Source organism: Heterocephalus glaber, unplaced genomic scaffold (assembly GCF_053883595.1).
Source record: "Heterocephalus glaber isolate CG9 unplaced genomic scaffold, H.glaber_assembly_v1.0 deba00001547, whole genome shotgun sequence".
In the NCBI taxonomy this organism is placed as follows: domain Eukaryota; kingdom Metazoa; phylum Chordata; class Mammalia; order Rodentia; family Bathyergidae; genus Heterocephalus; species Heterocephalus glaber.
This window is the reverse complement of record NW_028258340.1, coordinates 3,231,218-3,246,192: the sequence shown is the minus strand read 5'-3', so window position 1 is coordinate 3,246,192 and position 14,975 is coordinate 3,231,218. Positions and strand designations below refer to the sequence as shown.

Sequence of the window (14,975 nt, the reverse complement as noted above, 5' to 3'; positions counted from 1 at the left end):
ATCCTCATTGGAGAAAAGATAGCCTATTTAATAAATGAGGTTGGAATAAGTGGATTTCAACCTGCCAAAGATTAAAACTAGACCCATACCTATCACCATGCACTAAACTAAGATCAAAGTGGATCAAAGATCTAAATCTTAAGTGAGAAACTCTAAACTTGCTGGAAGATAAGTTAGGTAGAACTGTTGATGACATTGGCATAGGAAAAGACTTTATGAACAAATCTTCAGTAGCACGGAAGCTAGCACAAAGAATCAACAACTGGGATCTCATCTTATTAAAAAGCTTCTGCACTGCAAGAGAAACCACCAACAGAGCTAAGAGACAACCTACAATGCGGGAAAAAATTTTTAGCAGCTGTAACTCAGACAAAGGGCTACTATCTAGAATATATAAAGAATTTTAAAAAGTCAGACCCCCCAAATTCAAAGACCCAATTCAAAAATGGGCATCGGAAATGAACAGACATTTCCCAGACAAAGAAGTAAAAGCAGCAAATAAACATATGAAAAAATGTTCAACATCACTGATCATTCCAGAGATGCAGATGAAAACAACACTGAGATTCCACCTCACCCCAGAAAGAATGGCTGCTATCAAGAAATCAACCAATAACAAATGCTGGCCGGGGTGTGGAGAGAAAGGAACCCTTCTCCATTGTTGGTGGGAGTGCAGACTAGTGTGACCACTATGGAAATCAGTGTGGAGGTACCTCAAAGAACTAGGGCTAGAGGTCCCATTTGATCCAGCTATTCCCCTGCTGGGTATTTTCCCAAAAGAATTAAAAGAATCATACCACAGAGATATATGTTCACTCATGTTTATAGTGGCACAGTTTGTAATAGCTAAAGCTTGGAAACACCCCAAGTGCCCATCAACTGGAAACTGGATAAAGAAGATGTGGTTTTTTAATAAAATGGAGTACTACTCAACCATAAAGAAGGAGAAACTAGAGTCATTTATAGCTAAAGGGATGTGTATCGAGGCCATACTCTTAAGTGAAATAAATAGGACACACATGTGTAAATACTGAATAGTTTCTCTAGTGTGCAAAACTGAGAGTGTAAATAAGGATTAAAAAGATTAATAACTAATAGTTGATATGTTGAAATAGGAAAAGATCCAAAGAGGTAGGAGTGGTGGGAGGAGATCGGGAAAGGAAAGAATGGAAAGGAAAAATTATGAGAAAAGAAAAAAAATGGAAACGAAGTCTATGTAAATAGGGAAGGGTGGAGGGGTGAAGGGCGCACGGGTAATGGGGAAAAAATAAGAACCAAGATACATCATGTACAGGTACAAGCACCCAATGATAAATGTAAACATATTGTATACCTAAGATGTACCAATAAAAGAATTTAAGCAAAAAATTTACATATATATTTGTTGGATAGATGAAGAAAGAATGAATATATTTAACGGTCATAATGAAGTTTGGAAACAACCCTCTTTCCCTAAAGATAAGACCTAGACAGAAAATAATTAGCCTTGAAAACTAGAGATCAAAAATGCCAGCCCTGGGCCGGGGATTTAGCTCAGTGGTTCCAATACCTGTCTCTAAAGCACAAGATGCCAAGTTTGATCCCAGGTGCAAAAAAAAATGCCAGCCCTAAGCATATCATTGCCTTACCTGTCATCATTATTCTCTTGCTCAGTGATTACTCTGTACGGCTTCCTTTTCCTTGGGGCCGAAATTTGCAACTATAATCTAGTCATGCAGCAAGTTGATTATTCATGCTTTGGTTTGCCTGGCAAGGAGGTGGTGTTGAAGAAGCCAGAGAGAAAATGAGAACTAAGAGGCTGCAATCTCAGAAATGAAAAATTCTCACATTTTATGCCCTACAGTGGCGGTGGCATATAAAAAGAATGAGAGTACTCTGCCCAATTAAATGACAACATCTCTTCCATTGTTTTAGAAAGAGATAAACCACGCCAAAATGAAGTTTCCCTATCTTCCTCTACTTATATACTCAGCTTCCTATTGGTTAATAGAGAGATGGAAGGCAATAAGTAAATTCAAGCCAGGTATAGTGGTATATTTCTATAATCCCAGCACTTGGGAGGTTGAGGCAAGAGGATTGCAAGTTCAAGGCTATCCTGGGGTACATAGTGAGACCCTAACTCAAAAAACTAAAAGAAAAGTAATTTAACTCTTACTCTAGAATAATTTACAGTTTAAACACAAGCTATGAAAGATTACTTTTAAGAAAGCGTCAAGAGCCAATTTTAATTCAATCTTTCTAGAATACTTTGGATAAATCTCTAATTATGAGTTCAAACCTTATCCAAGATTAATATGAAAATAGATACTCTTGCTTTTCCTCTTTATTTTCCTTTTGTCTCCCATCCATGATCTACCATACAGATTCATAAGTTCTTTTAATAACATGCTCATTTATCTAAAGTAATAAGCTCCTTGAAGAAATCTTCCTGTGCTAAGCAAACAGACTTTGATAGGTTTTTTAATGATTTAAAAATACAGTCATTTTTGAATGATTGAATGAAACCAACCTGCAAGTCTCAAGACTCAAGTGGTTTTCCAAAAGCCTGAAAACATTTCCATTACTGTACTAAAAATAGGGCAATGTAAATAATAGCCCATGTCTTTTTCCTTTCCCATACTACTCTAGAGCTCAGGGTCACCTTGTGACCTGCCCTCTGATAATTATATGCTCCTGTGTGAGGTTTGGAAGGTAAAAATAAGAGATAGACTACACTCCTGCTGGCAAGTACAATAGTGTAGGCAGTAGACTTTTCTGTGATAGCAGAATAGCAGAGGTCCAGTGACTGGCTCCTCCTCTGATGGATGCTTAGAGATTGCAGGACCTCCTTATGTTGTCATGAATCACAGTTGAGACAGTGTGTTCCCTAGCCATGAGGTGTGTCAGTGGCTTCCTCAATCCCTAGATAGTAGCTGAGGTGAATGGTCCTGGAATCCAGAAACAGGAAGTAGTAACATCTTGATATTCCAACTCCAATCATTCTCCAGTAAAGGTAGCAACTCCTTTGGTAAGCAAATTCTGTGGTATCCTAGGCATCATTCTTATAAACTCCATAAAACCTGTTCTTCCAATCTTCTCATGTATTTCATCAATTTCCATATTCTTTTTATATTTAAACCAACTAGAATATTTTATATAATCTGTACTTATACCCAGTTTGATGCAGCACTTGTATATAAAGTCTGTTACTGTACTTTTTAATGCCTGTTTCTTTCTCAGGAGACAGCAAGATCTTGAACGTTATGTTTGTAGACTAATCTCAAAGTAGTACTACTGAGACAGAGACAATCCCAACTATTTGCTCATATTAGCTCTACTAAAGTGTAACTTGGCCATGTGATGGAATCTCTCCCATCATTTCTATTAGGAGCCACAAAACTCATCCAAAATTAATATATAGTTTAAAGAAAACCTATTACTAAGGAAACATGGGGGCAAAGCAAGTTCCTTAACCTCGTCTCACCCTCTTTCAAGTGCAACTAAACTTTTCTTCTATATGGAAATATTAAAATTTCCTCTGGCCAAGTATATATCTGATTCTTACTAAGCTCTTAAAATTCAAGGATAATGAAGAAGAGAGCGCTACCTGCAAATGTTTGGAAAACTAGTATGGGAAGTAGACAAGATTCTTTAAAGGTGATTGTATTTCTATGAACACAAGCAAGTGTCCACCAAATGTCCTACTGCATGCAGTTCAATTACTAAGAAATGACTTCAATTACCATCACTAAACTTTGATGCTCTTTTGAACTGAACAGCTATACTCCTAGCCTAGAGATATTTTTACTTCTCTGTAGATAAACAATGGCATGCAGAAAAGAAGTATGAAAAACCACAGAACCTAGACTAGAGCAGATGTTTGAGAAGTGTGGACCTAATGTATAACTCAGGTGGCTTGGTTTTTTGGACTAGGTTTTTAAAATCTTCCCAAACCCCTTTCTTGCAGTTCATACCCAAAAGCGATCATGATTCTGTCACAGCTCATCACTTAATGAAGGACTAGCATGATTTAAACTGGAAGAGAGTTGATATTAGTAAATCAGACGTCTATCAGAGACTGGTATGTATGCCATAACCAGGGAAAATCTGACCCCAGGGTAGTGGAAACAATCATAAGTTAACTCTGTGATATAGTTAAAAGGAAGAAACTGGAAATGAGTCCCAACATCTCTAGACCACTCTGTATCATTCTTGATGTCAACATTAAAACTTCATCTCTTAGGATCAAGGTTTTGTTTCTCAACCAAGGTATGTGGAGCCCTTGAAATAAGCTACAGATGACACAGAAATGCAGAAGAAAGATAATACATCTTTCTTGATAATCTATTTTACTTGAAGATTTGGAAAGTAACATGTTCTCTGTATATTTAAACCAACATACATTTATTTCAAAATGAAACTCAACCTTCACATTCATTCACATTCACTTTAAAATATTATACTCCATTACATTAAAGTGTAATGTGCACACAGAAATGTACAAATATTATAGGAGTATAATTTAATGAATTTTAAAGTGGAAGACATTCACTGAGCCATCATCCAGGTCAAGAAAAAGAGCATTATCAACACCCCAGAGGCCACTCTTGTGCCCCTTCCAGATACTACTCCTTCAAGAGTAATTAATATACCTTCATTTAAATGTATACAAATGGAATCATGCAATGTGTTTACTGTCTTGCTTATTTTGCTCAATATTATCTTTATGATATCCATCCATATCACTGGGTGCAGTTGACAGTCATTCATGTCCATTGCTGTATACATTGTGAAAATATAACACAATTTATCTATTCTGCTGTTGACAGTCATTCAAGCATTTTCTAGGTTGAAGTTGTTAATAGTGATGCATTGAATATTTTTGTACATATCTTTTCAAAGAAATGAACATTTACTTGGTTTGGGTATATAACCAAGAGTGGAACTATAAGCTCATAGGTTAGCCATATGTTTAGCTTTAGCATGCATTAAAACAGCTTTCTAAGATAGTTTTACCAAGTTCCACTTAATTTTAAAATTTAAAAAGATATTCCACAAGAATTTCATTCTTGGATTGGTGTCTTCATTACTTCTTTGAAAGGTGTCATTCATCCTCTAATTGCAAAATTTTGTACTGGGTGGCAATGATGGGGGCACTCATTTTTAGTCAAGTACACCCTAGTTGCTGGGACTATTTCACAATTATTTCTTCAAGAAGTTATAATAAAGATCATTGATACCTGTATTAGTTACATATTGCTGCATAACAAATTACTACAAACTTAACAGCTTAAACAATGCACATTTATGATCACACTATTTCCATAGATCAGGAGTACTGGCTCACTTGAGCAAGATAGGCTGCTTCACATTTCTCTCTGGCTGCATTCAAGGTATTTCTCAGGAATGAGTTCTCAGCAGAGGCTCCACCAAGGAAAGATCCACCCCCAATCTCCCTGAGATCTTTTTTGCAGAATTCATATCCTTGTGAGTGTAGGACTGAGAGCTGGAGGCTTTTTGATGACGTGACTGCAGTCTGGAGGCCTCTCTCAGGTCCTAGAGGCAAACCTCTCTCCCAATACTTTGCTATGTGGATTTCACACATAACGGCAGCAAGGAGAATTCTATATAATACACTGCATCATAAGAGTGGTACCTCATCACCTTTATGATGACCCATTGATTGGAAGCAAGTCACAGGTCCTAATCACACTCAAGGAGATATAACTGCTTAAAAGTATGGACACAAGATGGTGGAAATAATTGGCAGTCACCACTGAATCTGTCTGACACATTACTTAATGAGCTTCTGTATGGATCTGAGCTCTTCATAAATACTTTATTCCCACAATCTTCTCAGAAACCTCACAGAAAAATTATTTGTGCTTGTCAGAGTTCTTGGCTACAGACCATCTATGATAGTTGTGGGAAATTTTCATGAGAATGTTTTTTGTTGGAAAGATATTAGTTCAGTGAATCAATATCCACAAAAAAAGCTGGAGAACAGACAAAATCAGATGAAGTGGATTGTGTTAGTTAGCTTTCTATCACTATAAAGAAATACCAAAACAATCAATTTATAAAGAGGAAATTCTTACTTTGGCTTATGTTGGTAGAGGTTTAAATCTTTGATGAGGCTGACAGATTGCTTATAGACCCCCAGTTGTGGTGCTGGATGACAACAGTGGGAAATGTGTGCAAAGCAAACCTGCTAACCTCAGGGCAAAGAAGCAAAAGAGGAATACAAAGGTCAGGGTCCCACAATCCCATTTGCAGGCACACCCCAATGACCTGAAGACCTACCACAAAGCCCCATATATTAGTTACTTTTCTCTCATTGTTGAGACAACACCCAAAGTTAGAGGGGAAGGGGTTTATTTGGCTTGCAGTTTGTAGAGGTTTCAGTCCATAATGAGCTGGCTCCAAGGCAGGGATGGCAAACAGGCATGGCAGGACAGAAACAACATGGTACATACAAGGCAGCAAAGGCAACAAGAGAGTTAACAGTGTTTCCCTGCCCCTTTTATCTTATGCAGACTACTTAGGGCTGGTAGCACTCACACCCTTAATCCTAGTGCCTTTGAACCTAGCATTGCATCATGAGTCAATTCCATCTTCACATACTCTAGATCAGGCCTATGACCACATGAGGCTTTGGGGGGACATCTAGACCCAAACTATTAACACCCCACATCTTAAAGGTTCTACCACCTCCCAATAGCACCACTCTAGGGACAAAGCCCTTAACACATAGTCCTTCAGGGTACACTTAAAACCCAAACTGCAGCAGGAGAAGATCAGCAGCCATAAAGTAGCCAACTGATATGATAGGAAGGCTCTAGTTATGATACTTTAACTACTACCCTGCTGTTGAGCATTACATTCCTGCTCATTTCTCTCAAGAATGAAGCCTATACCACTGTACCTCACAGGTGGTCTCCAAAATATTACCAATCTATAACCGGTACAGAAGTTGCAAATAAGCATTTAGAAGTTTGTAGTATTTTGAGAGTAATTTTCTTTGAGAACTCAATAATAGAAAATTGGGATTTGTAACTTTTAATGACCTTTTGTTTATTTTGTACTGATTCCCTTCTTATTGTTTCTTGTAAAAGTATCAGTCTCCAACAGATTGAATTTTTTTTGTACTTGGTTGTATTAGCTTTCTCATTGTTAGACACAATATCCAACACCCACAGCTAAAAGAAGAAATTTAATTTGGCTCCTAGTTTTGGGGGATTTTGTCCATAATTGGCTGGCTTAATCTCAGTCTCCTTCAAACTCTCAAGACATGCACAAAATATAGACAAATTTTCTGCCAAAGTGTAGCACACATGGCCTCTAGTTCAAATGCCCATGGAGTTCTTGTTCACAACTGAAACCTTCTGAGCCTTACATTTACTGTTCACATTTCCATCAGCATTCTGATTTTCTGAGCTTCCACCAAAATCACCCATCAAGACCAGCTTACAACATTCTAAAACTTCTCCAGCCCACTTCTCTAAATCTTTCCAAAACTCTCCTACAAGCCAGTTGCAAGGGCTTCTAAACCACATGGCCAGATGACCCCACTCTTGGTATCAATTTTCTGTATTAATCAGCTTTCCCATTGCTGGGACACAATACCTGACACCCACAGCTTAAAGGAGAAAAGGTTTAGTTTAGCTCCCATTTTAAGGGGCTTCAGTCCATGATCAGCTGGTTCCAACACAGAAACATCATGGCAAAAGGGCATGGCAAAGTGAAGACAGTTCATGGTGGCCAGGAAACAGAGTAGGGCAACAATATCAGAGCATAAGGGGAAAGGGATTGGACATAAAAACAAATGCCATGTCTCCATGACCCAGCCAGACACACAGGTGGTCTCCAAAATATTATTGGTGCTCTACCAATCCCTGAGGCAGATCTCAGAGCTACTCAACTTGCAACTCCACCATAGCCACCACACTGGCCCTTCAGCACAGATTGTGAAGCCCTGGCTAAAATGTCATGGCTGGCATTTGTTATTGGCTTCAGAGGTGAGATCTCAGAGGGCAAACACCTGAGTCTTGGGCTTCCATTGTAGCGACCATGATGGAGTTTGAAAAATTATTGTTTCATATGTCTGTGTTCCTATGCCTGAGCAAATACCCACCTCTCTCAGGAACTTCACGAAGGTAGGCTCCTCAAAAGAAGGAAGAAATGGAGATACCAAGCAGCCAAAAAGGAGAAGAGAGATTAACCTTGAGGAATTGGCTCACATGACTGTGGCAAGTCTGAAATTTATAAGGCAGGTTGGAATCTCAGATTGTAGTTGATGTTGTAGTCTTGAGTCTGAAATATGTAGAACAAAAGAGCAGACTGAGAGTTCAAGCAGGGTTTCTATGCTACAGTCTTGAAGCAGAATTCCTTCTTCTTGGGAAGATTTAGTTCTGTTTTAAGGCCTTCAACTGATTGGATAGGGCCACTCACATTATCAAGGCTAAGCTTTACTTAAAGTCAACTTATTATAAATGTTAATTATGTGCACATAAAATATTCACAACAATGTTTAGATTGTTTAACTCCATAACTGCATACCATAACCTAGACAAGTTGGCACATAGAATTAATCATCACAGTTATATACCCACTAAGTGTTATTGATCATTTTACAGACTGTTAAAGATTGTGGCAGAGAAGTGTAATAACCATTCTCAGTATCACAATGCACAAAAGGCCCTTATGAGGTAATAAAACACCAGAGTAAAAGCCCAATCACTGGCACCATACAATGGAGAGAGCGACAAGCTGACTTGGTTCTCTAATGGATAGCACCAAATAGAAAACACAAAGATGAGGAAACTGGGCATGGAAGGAAAAGAGGCAATAGACGGCCAGGGTTTGGGGAAGGCAGGCCTAAGGAGAGAAAGCAGTACAGGCTCCAGCTGATAGGAAAAGAACTGAGAGGTAGGTATGTGGAAAGAGAGAGAAAAAAGAAGCTGGAGGTGGAGCAGACTTGCCCTTAGAAAATACTTGCCTACTTCATCACATTGAAGAGACCAGCCTTGGTCAATATCCTGAAAAATGTTTGTCAATCAGTATACAGTTCAAATTCTAGAACTTTCTTTTCCACACAATAATAGAAAAAAAATAATCTTCATCAAAAAAGAAACTAGTCAAAGAAATTTGTCTCTAGATATTTAAGATTAGTTTTTTTACCAGATTGCATTTTATTTGCGATATTATTTGGCAGAGTATTTCTGGTATGGGTATGCTGTGGGTGTATTTAATTCCTTCAGTATCATCCCCCCATTTTAAACAAAGGGCCTTTCATTGCAGAAAGCTCAGCCTAGGCAGGTCTAGAGATCTACTTCTTTCCCCACTTCACTGTAAGCCTACATTAGACTGTTCACTCTCATGGTTATACTTAACCACAATTTGGCTGCAAGAGGAAGAGAAGCCACCAGCTCTATTTTGAAATCTGCCTGTCAGGAAAGCTAGGAGCTCAGTTGTTCCTCACATCTCAGCAGCCCATAGAAGTCACATGCAGATCAATTTATTTTCAAGTGCAGGATTTAAGAGAGTGGATTTTTTTTAATTTGGAGTATGAATGGGGCCTTTTCTTTCTTCCAATTTTTTATTAAGAACATTTTTAGATGAACAAAACATTGAGAAGGATTATGCAGTGAACACCCATATACTCACCACCTAGACTCTACACTTAATGTATTTCTATGTTTGCTTTATCTCATATCTATCTTCTATCTATCCTCTGTCATCTGTTATGGATACATTGGTACACTTTACCCATAAATATTTCATCATGCATACCATTAACCAGATTAAACTGAGTTTTACAAGTAGCAAGAATGCTTTGGAATCCACCCAAGATATCATTAAGGTATGTGAAAGATATCCAGTGCAACAATGTTGAAGGCAATAATTTTAGAAAAATTAAAACCCTAAGAGAGAGCACTTTTCTTTTTCTTTTTTTGTTGGTACAAAGGATCGAACTAGGGACCTTGCACTTGCAAGGCAGGTGGCAGAACCACTGAGCTAAATCCCCACCCCTGAGGGAAAGCTTAAACAGAAGTATAGTTCATGATGCAACTTATTCTTTCTCTTGTGAGAACTTTGTTTAATCTCTATCTTTAGTCATTATGTGTATATATCTCAGTATCCATTGCACAATGTATAATGTGGGTATTTCCTAAGTATTTTAACTATTTATACATGAAATTTTCATTATAGTTTATGTCTGTCATGATTATTTACTCTGCAGTAATATAAGGACATATTTGCTGAAAGCATTTGTACATTCATTATGCATATATATATATATATATATAGGTTTAGGAATAAGTATATATGTACATGCATTATATATAAATATATATACACTGATTTAAGAAAAGAATGTAGTAGCTTATGAGAGAAGTGCTTATATTAAACCAATTTCCTCTCTATCACATCTAAGGAATACTCTTTCATTTCATGCCTGTGTATTTCTCTTCCCCCTACTCCTCATTCTATATTACATACTTTATGGAAGATATCCACCTCCCTTTTTTGACACAAATATTTACTCCAAGCTAAACCATTTCATGAGTTTGATAAATAGCTAAAACAATCCAGTTTCAACTTGTTGACCTGAGGCAAATAACATATTTTGTTTGTTTGCTTGTTTTAAGAATTCTTGGATCCATTTTTTTCTTTTCTCATATTTTTTCTTTTCCCTTCTTTCCTTTCCCCTACCCCTCCCATTTTCCTTACTCCTTTAGACATTTTCTTCCTATTTCACAATATCAATTATACATTTTGATCCTTATTTACCCTTTCAGTTTTTCACACCAGAGAAACTATTTGGTATTTACACATGTGTGTCCTATTTATTTCACTTAAGAATAAGGCCTCAATGTGGATCCACTTAGCTATAAATATCTCTAGTTTCTCATTCTTTATGGTTGAGTAATACTCCATTTTATAAAAAAACTCACAAAGTCTTTGTAAATAGGGAAGGGTGCAGGGGGAAAGGGAGGGTGGGGAATGGGGAAAAAATAAGAACCAAGATACATCATGTAAAAGTACAAGATCCCAATGATGAATGTAACTGTATTGTATTCATAAAATGTACCAATAAACTTAATGGTAAAAAAGAAATATATTTCAGACTACTTGAGAGCTCTGGTTGGTGACATAAAATGATAATTTTCTTTAATGGATATTTAAAAATATTTTGTTCATATTATTATTTTAAATTTTAGCCAATGTCATTCATGAAAACAAAACAAAACCAGAACAGAAAAAAAGAAAACCTAAAAACAAAATTAGTTTTTGCAACAAGCAGAAAGTCAAGGTTACTTTGAGTTATACATGGACTCTTTAATATTTTTATCAACTTAAATAAAATTTCTACAGCTCCTATTACATGACTTCTACAAGGTCATTGTATATAGATGAGTCACCATGCAGATATTGGAAAATGAATTTAGGAATAAATCACATTTTAAAGGGCCTTTTTTTTCTAACTCCTATAGTTATGCAAGTAGAAAGAATAACCTAGAGCCCAAAGAAAGGAGTAGGAGCAGCCAGGGCATTTCAACAACTGAACAGTATATTTTCTTCCAGAAAAACAATGAACCTAATTATCTTTATTAACTTTACAATTTTGCCTTGATATTACTTATTTGCTTTAAGGCAAATAAATTTGTCAAAATAATCTTTTATTTCCATTAAGTTTATTGGTACATTTTAGGTATAAAATACAGTTACATTCATCATTGGGATCTTGTGCCTTTACATGATTACCTTGGTTCTTACTTTTTTTCCCTTCCCCTGCCCTCCCTTCAGCCCCTCCACCTTTCCCCGTTTGCAAAGACTTTGTTTCCATTTTTTTCCTTTTCTCATACTTTTCTTTTCCGTTATCTCCTTTCCTCTAACTCTCCCACTTCCCCTACTCCTTTAGACCTTTTCTTCCTATTACACAATATCAATTATATATTTTTAAAATTACAATATCAAGATCTAGAAGACATTACCACAGATTTTACAGAATTTAAAAGGATATAGAAAGCATATTACAAAAATGTTTTTTGAAATAAATTGGACAACTTCTGAGAAGTACCTTGGAAGACAAATTAATGAAACTGCCTCTGGGGGAAATATCAAATTTGAATAGCATGTATTGAAGAAAGTATATTCCTAGCTTGAAAACCTACCTATATGACAACAACAGGCTCATATACATTTTAACTGATAAATTATATCAAACATTTAAAGCAGAAAGAAAAAGCCATATGATCCTGTCAGTGGTTGGAGAAAAAGAATTGGACTAAATTCTACAGCTGTTCATGCTAAAAGCTATCAGGAGACTAGAAGTAGAACAGAACCTTCTCAACAGATTAAAGACATGGACTCCATACTTCCAGGAAAAATGCCTTATATGAATGGAGAAGATTCAATGCTTTCTCCCTAAGGTGGGGAACAAGGGCAGATATGCCTACTCCTCATCTGTCCATTAAACTTTGAAATACAGGCCCAAACCAAATTAGTCTGGCAATAAAATGACATAATTAGGATAGAATTGTCAGGGTAGAAGTAAAATCTTTATATGTAGATGAAATGATCATCTACAGAGAAAATACTAAGAAATCTCTAGGAGCCCCTAGAAATGGTAATTGAATTTAGCAGGATTAGAAAACACAGGTATGTATAAAAATTCAGGGGTCTATGTATCCTTGCTATAAATGAAGAATTGGATATTGAAATTTAAAAGTTATGTAGGCATACAAAGGACCTAGAAAAGTAAAAAGAAAAAGAAAACACTATTGGAAGACAGTACCTAATTTTAAGGCTTCCTCTAAAGCTACAGTAATCAAGGCAGTGTTGGTGTAAGGAAAGACATATAGATCATTGGAATAAAACAGAACCAAGAAATAGAACCACACATATATGGTCCACTGAGTTTTGAAAGATTATTTAACATTAACATTTTGTAGAACATAAACTCAATTTAAGAGCAGAGGAAAAGATAGTGTTTTCAGCAAATGGCACTAGAATACCTGCTATCTGTATATAAAAATTAACTTCAACCCTTTATTTCCATACATAAAAATAACTTGAAAGGATCTATGAACCTATGAAAGACTAAAACTATAAAACTTTAAGAAGAAATTATAAGGGAAAATATTTATTAATTTAGGGTAGGCAAGAATCCTAGAGTATAAAAAAAATGATGTATAAAAGAAAAAAATTGATAAATGAGATTCCATCAAAATTTAGAACTTTAAATGACATCATTAAGAAAATGAAAAGTGGGGACCTTGTTGGCAGAGCAGTTGTCCTGGTTGGCAGAGCCTGGGGTTCTGGGGGCCTGGGACCCACAGCTCTTTGGACCAGATTCCAAGTTGTGCTAGTACAACCATATAAATAATTAACACCTGAAATCTCAGTGTAACATGGACGGTATCAATGATGATGGATAAATACAGACACTTGGGAATCAGATACTAGGTGAAACACTTCCTAAAAGGCCCTAAGAAACATGTCTGCAGGAACTTGTCTGTCTTAATACTGGTAGGACTCAGCCTTATCAGAGACTGCTGCAGACCATTGCTGTCCTTGAGGCTCAGCGCTCCCAAGCAGTCCAGGACCTCTAGAGCTTAGACAAGCACCAGAGGGAAGCACTCAGAAACCCCATCGGATTTGTGGAGAAACTCCAGACGAAGGCTGATATAGGGCTTCCATATCCACAGAGAGTTGTTCAGTTGCCTGAGATTGTATGGGACCAATATACCAATAGCCTTGGGAACTTTGAAAGAGAGTTTAAAAACCGTAAAAGGCATACTAGGAGAGTTAAGTTAGTTTTTGATAAAGGTTTACCTGCTACACCAAAAAGCCCTGTGGTCCCTAAGAAGGACGGAGAGTCCCTTTCGTACTCTGTGCTGCCCTTGAGTGATGGTCCAGAAGGCTCCCACAGCCGTCCTCAGATGATAAGAGGCCGGCTGTGTGACGACACCAAACCGGAGACGTTTAACCAGCTGTGGATGGTGGAAGAGCAGAAAAAGCTCGAATAGCTGCTCCTGAAGTACCCTCCGGAGCGGGTAGAGTCTCGGCTCTGGCAGAAGATTACAGACGAGCTGGGCAATAGGACCGCGAGACAGGTTGCTAGCCGAGTACAGAAGTATTTCATAAAGCTAACTAAAGCTGGTATCCTAGTTCCGGGCAGAACACCAAACCTGTATATATATTCCAAAAAGTCTTCGACAAGCAGACGACAGCACCCCCTTAATAAGCATCTCTTTAAACCTTCCACTTTCATGACTTTGCATGAACCGCCAGTGTACATGGACGAGGACAACGACCGGTCCTGCTTCCACAGCCGCAGGGGCGCTCCGGCCGAGGAGGCATCGGATGAAGAAATTATTCCAATCATGTATAGGAATTTACCTGAATATAAAGAACTATTACAATTTAAAAAGTTAAAAAGCAGAAACTTCAGCAAATGCAAGCTGAAAGTAGATTTGTACAGCACGTGGGCTTCAAGTGTGATAACTGTGGCATGGAACCTATCCAGGGTGTTCGGTGGCACTGCCAGGATTGTCCCCAAGATGTCTTTGGATTTCTGTGATTCTTGTTTGGACTGCCTACATGAAACAGATATTCACAAGGAAGATCACCAACTAAAGCCTGCTTATAGGTCAGAGACATTCTTAGACAGAGACTACTGTGTGTCCCAGGGCACCAGTTATAATTACCTGGACCCAAACTACTTTCTAGTGAATAGATGACATGGCAGAGCGAGCGCATCCCTCACGAGTCCTCTTCGACACATAGCAATGGTGTCAGTGTTGGTGATGTGCACAGTTTGGAAAGGTCCTCTGCTTTCCCCGAATGACACTCACAGCATGAGCGCTTCCCGAGTGTTCTCGTCCAGCCCAACTCTGCACAGTGTGGCTCTCTATCCCTGTTCAGCAGCCAAGCATCCTGGTGAGCAGAGGGTTTCCTGGTGAATCTCCTTGCTGCCTTGAATCCTG

The 14,975-nt window shown here is 37.7% G+C and overlaps 1 pseudogene; it reads left to right on the top strand.

Annotated features, from left to right (window-relative positions):
- Positions 1 to 8,049: 8,049 nt before the first annotated feature.
- LOC101724329 (ZZ-type zinc finger-containing protein 3 pseudogene) lies at positions 8,050 to 14,740 on the top strand (annotated as a pseudogene).
- The last annotated feature ends 235 nt before the right edge of the window (positions 14,741 to 14,975 follow it).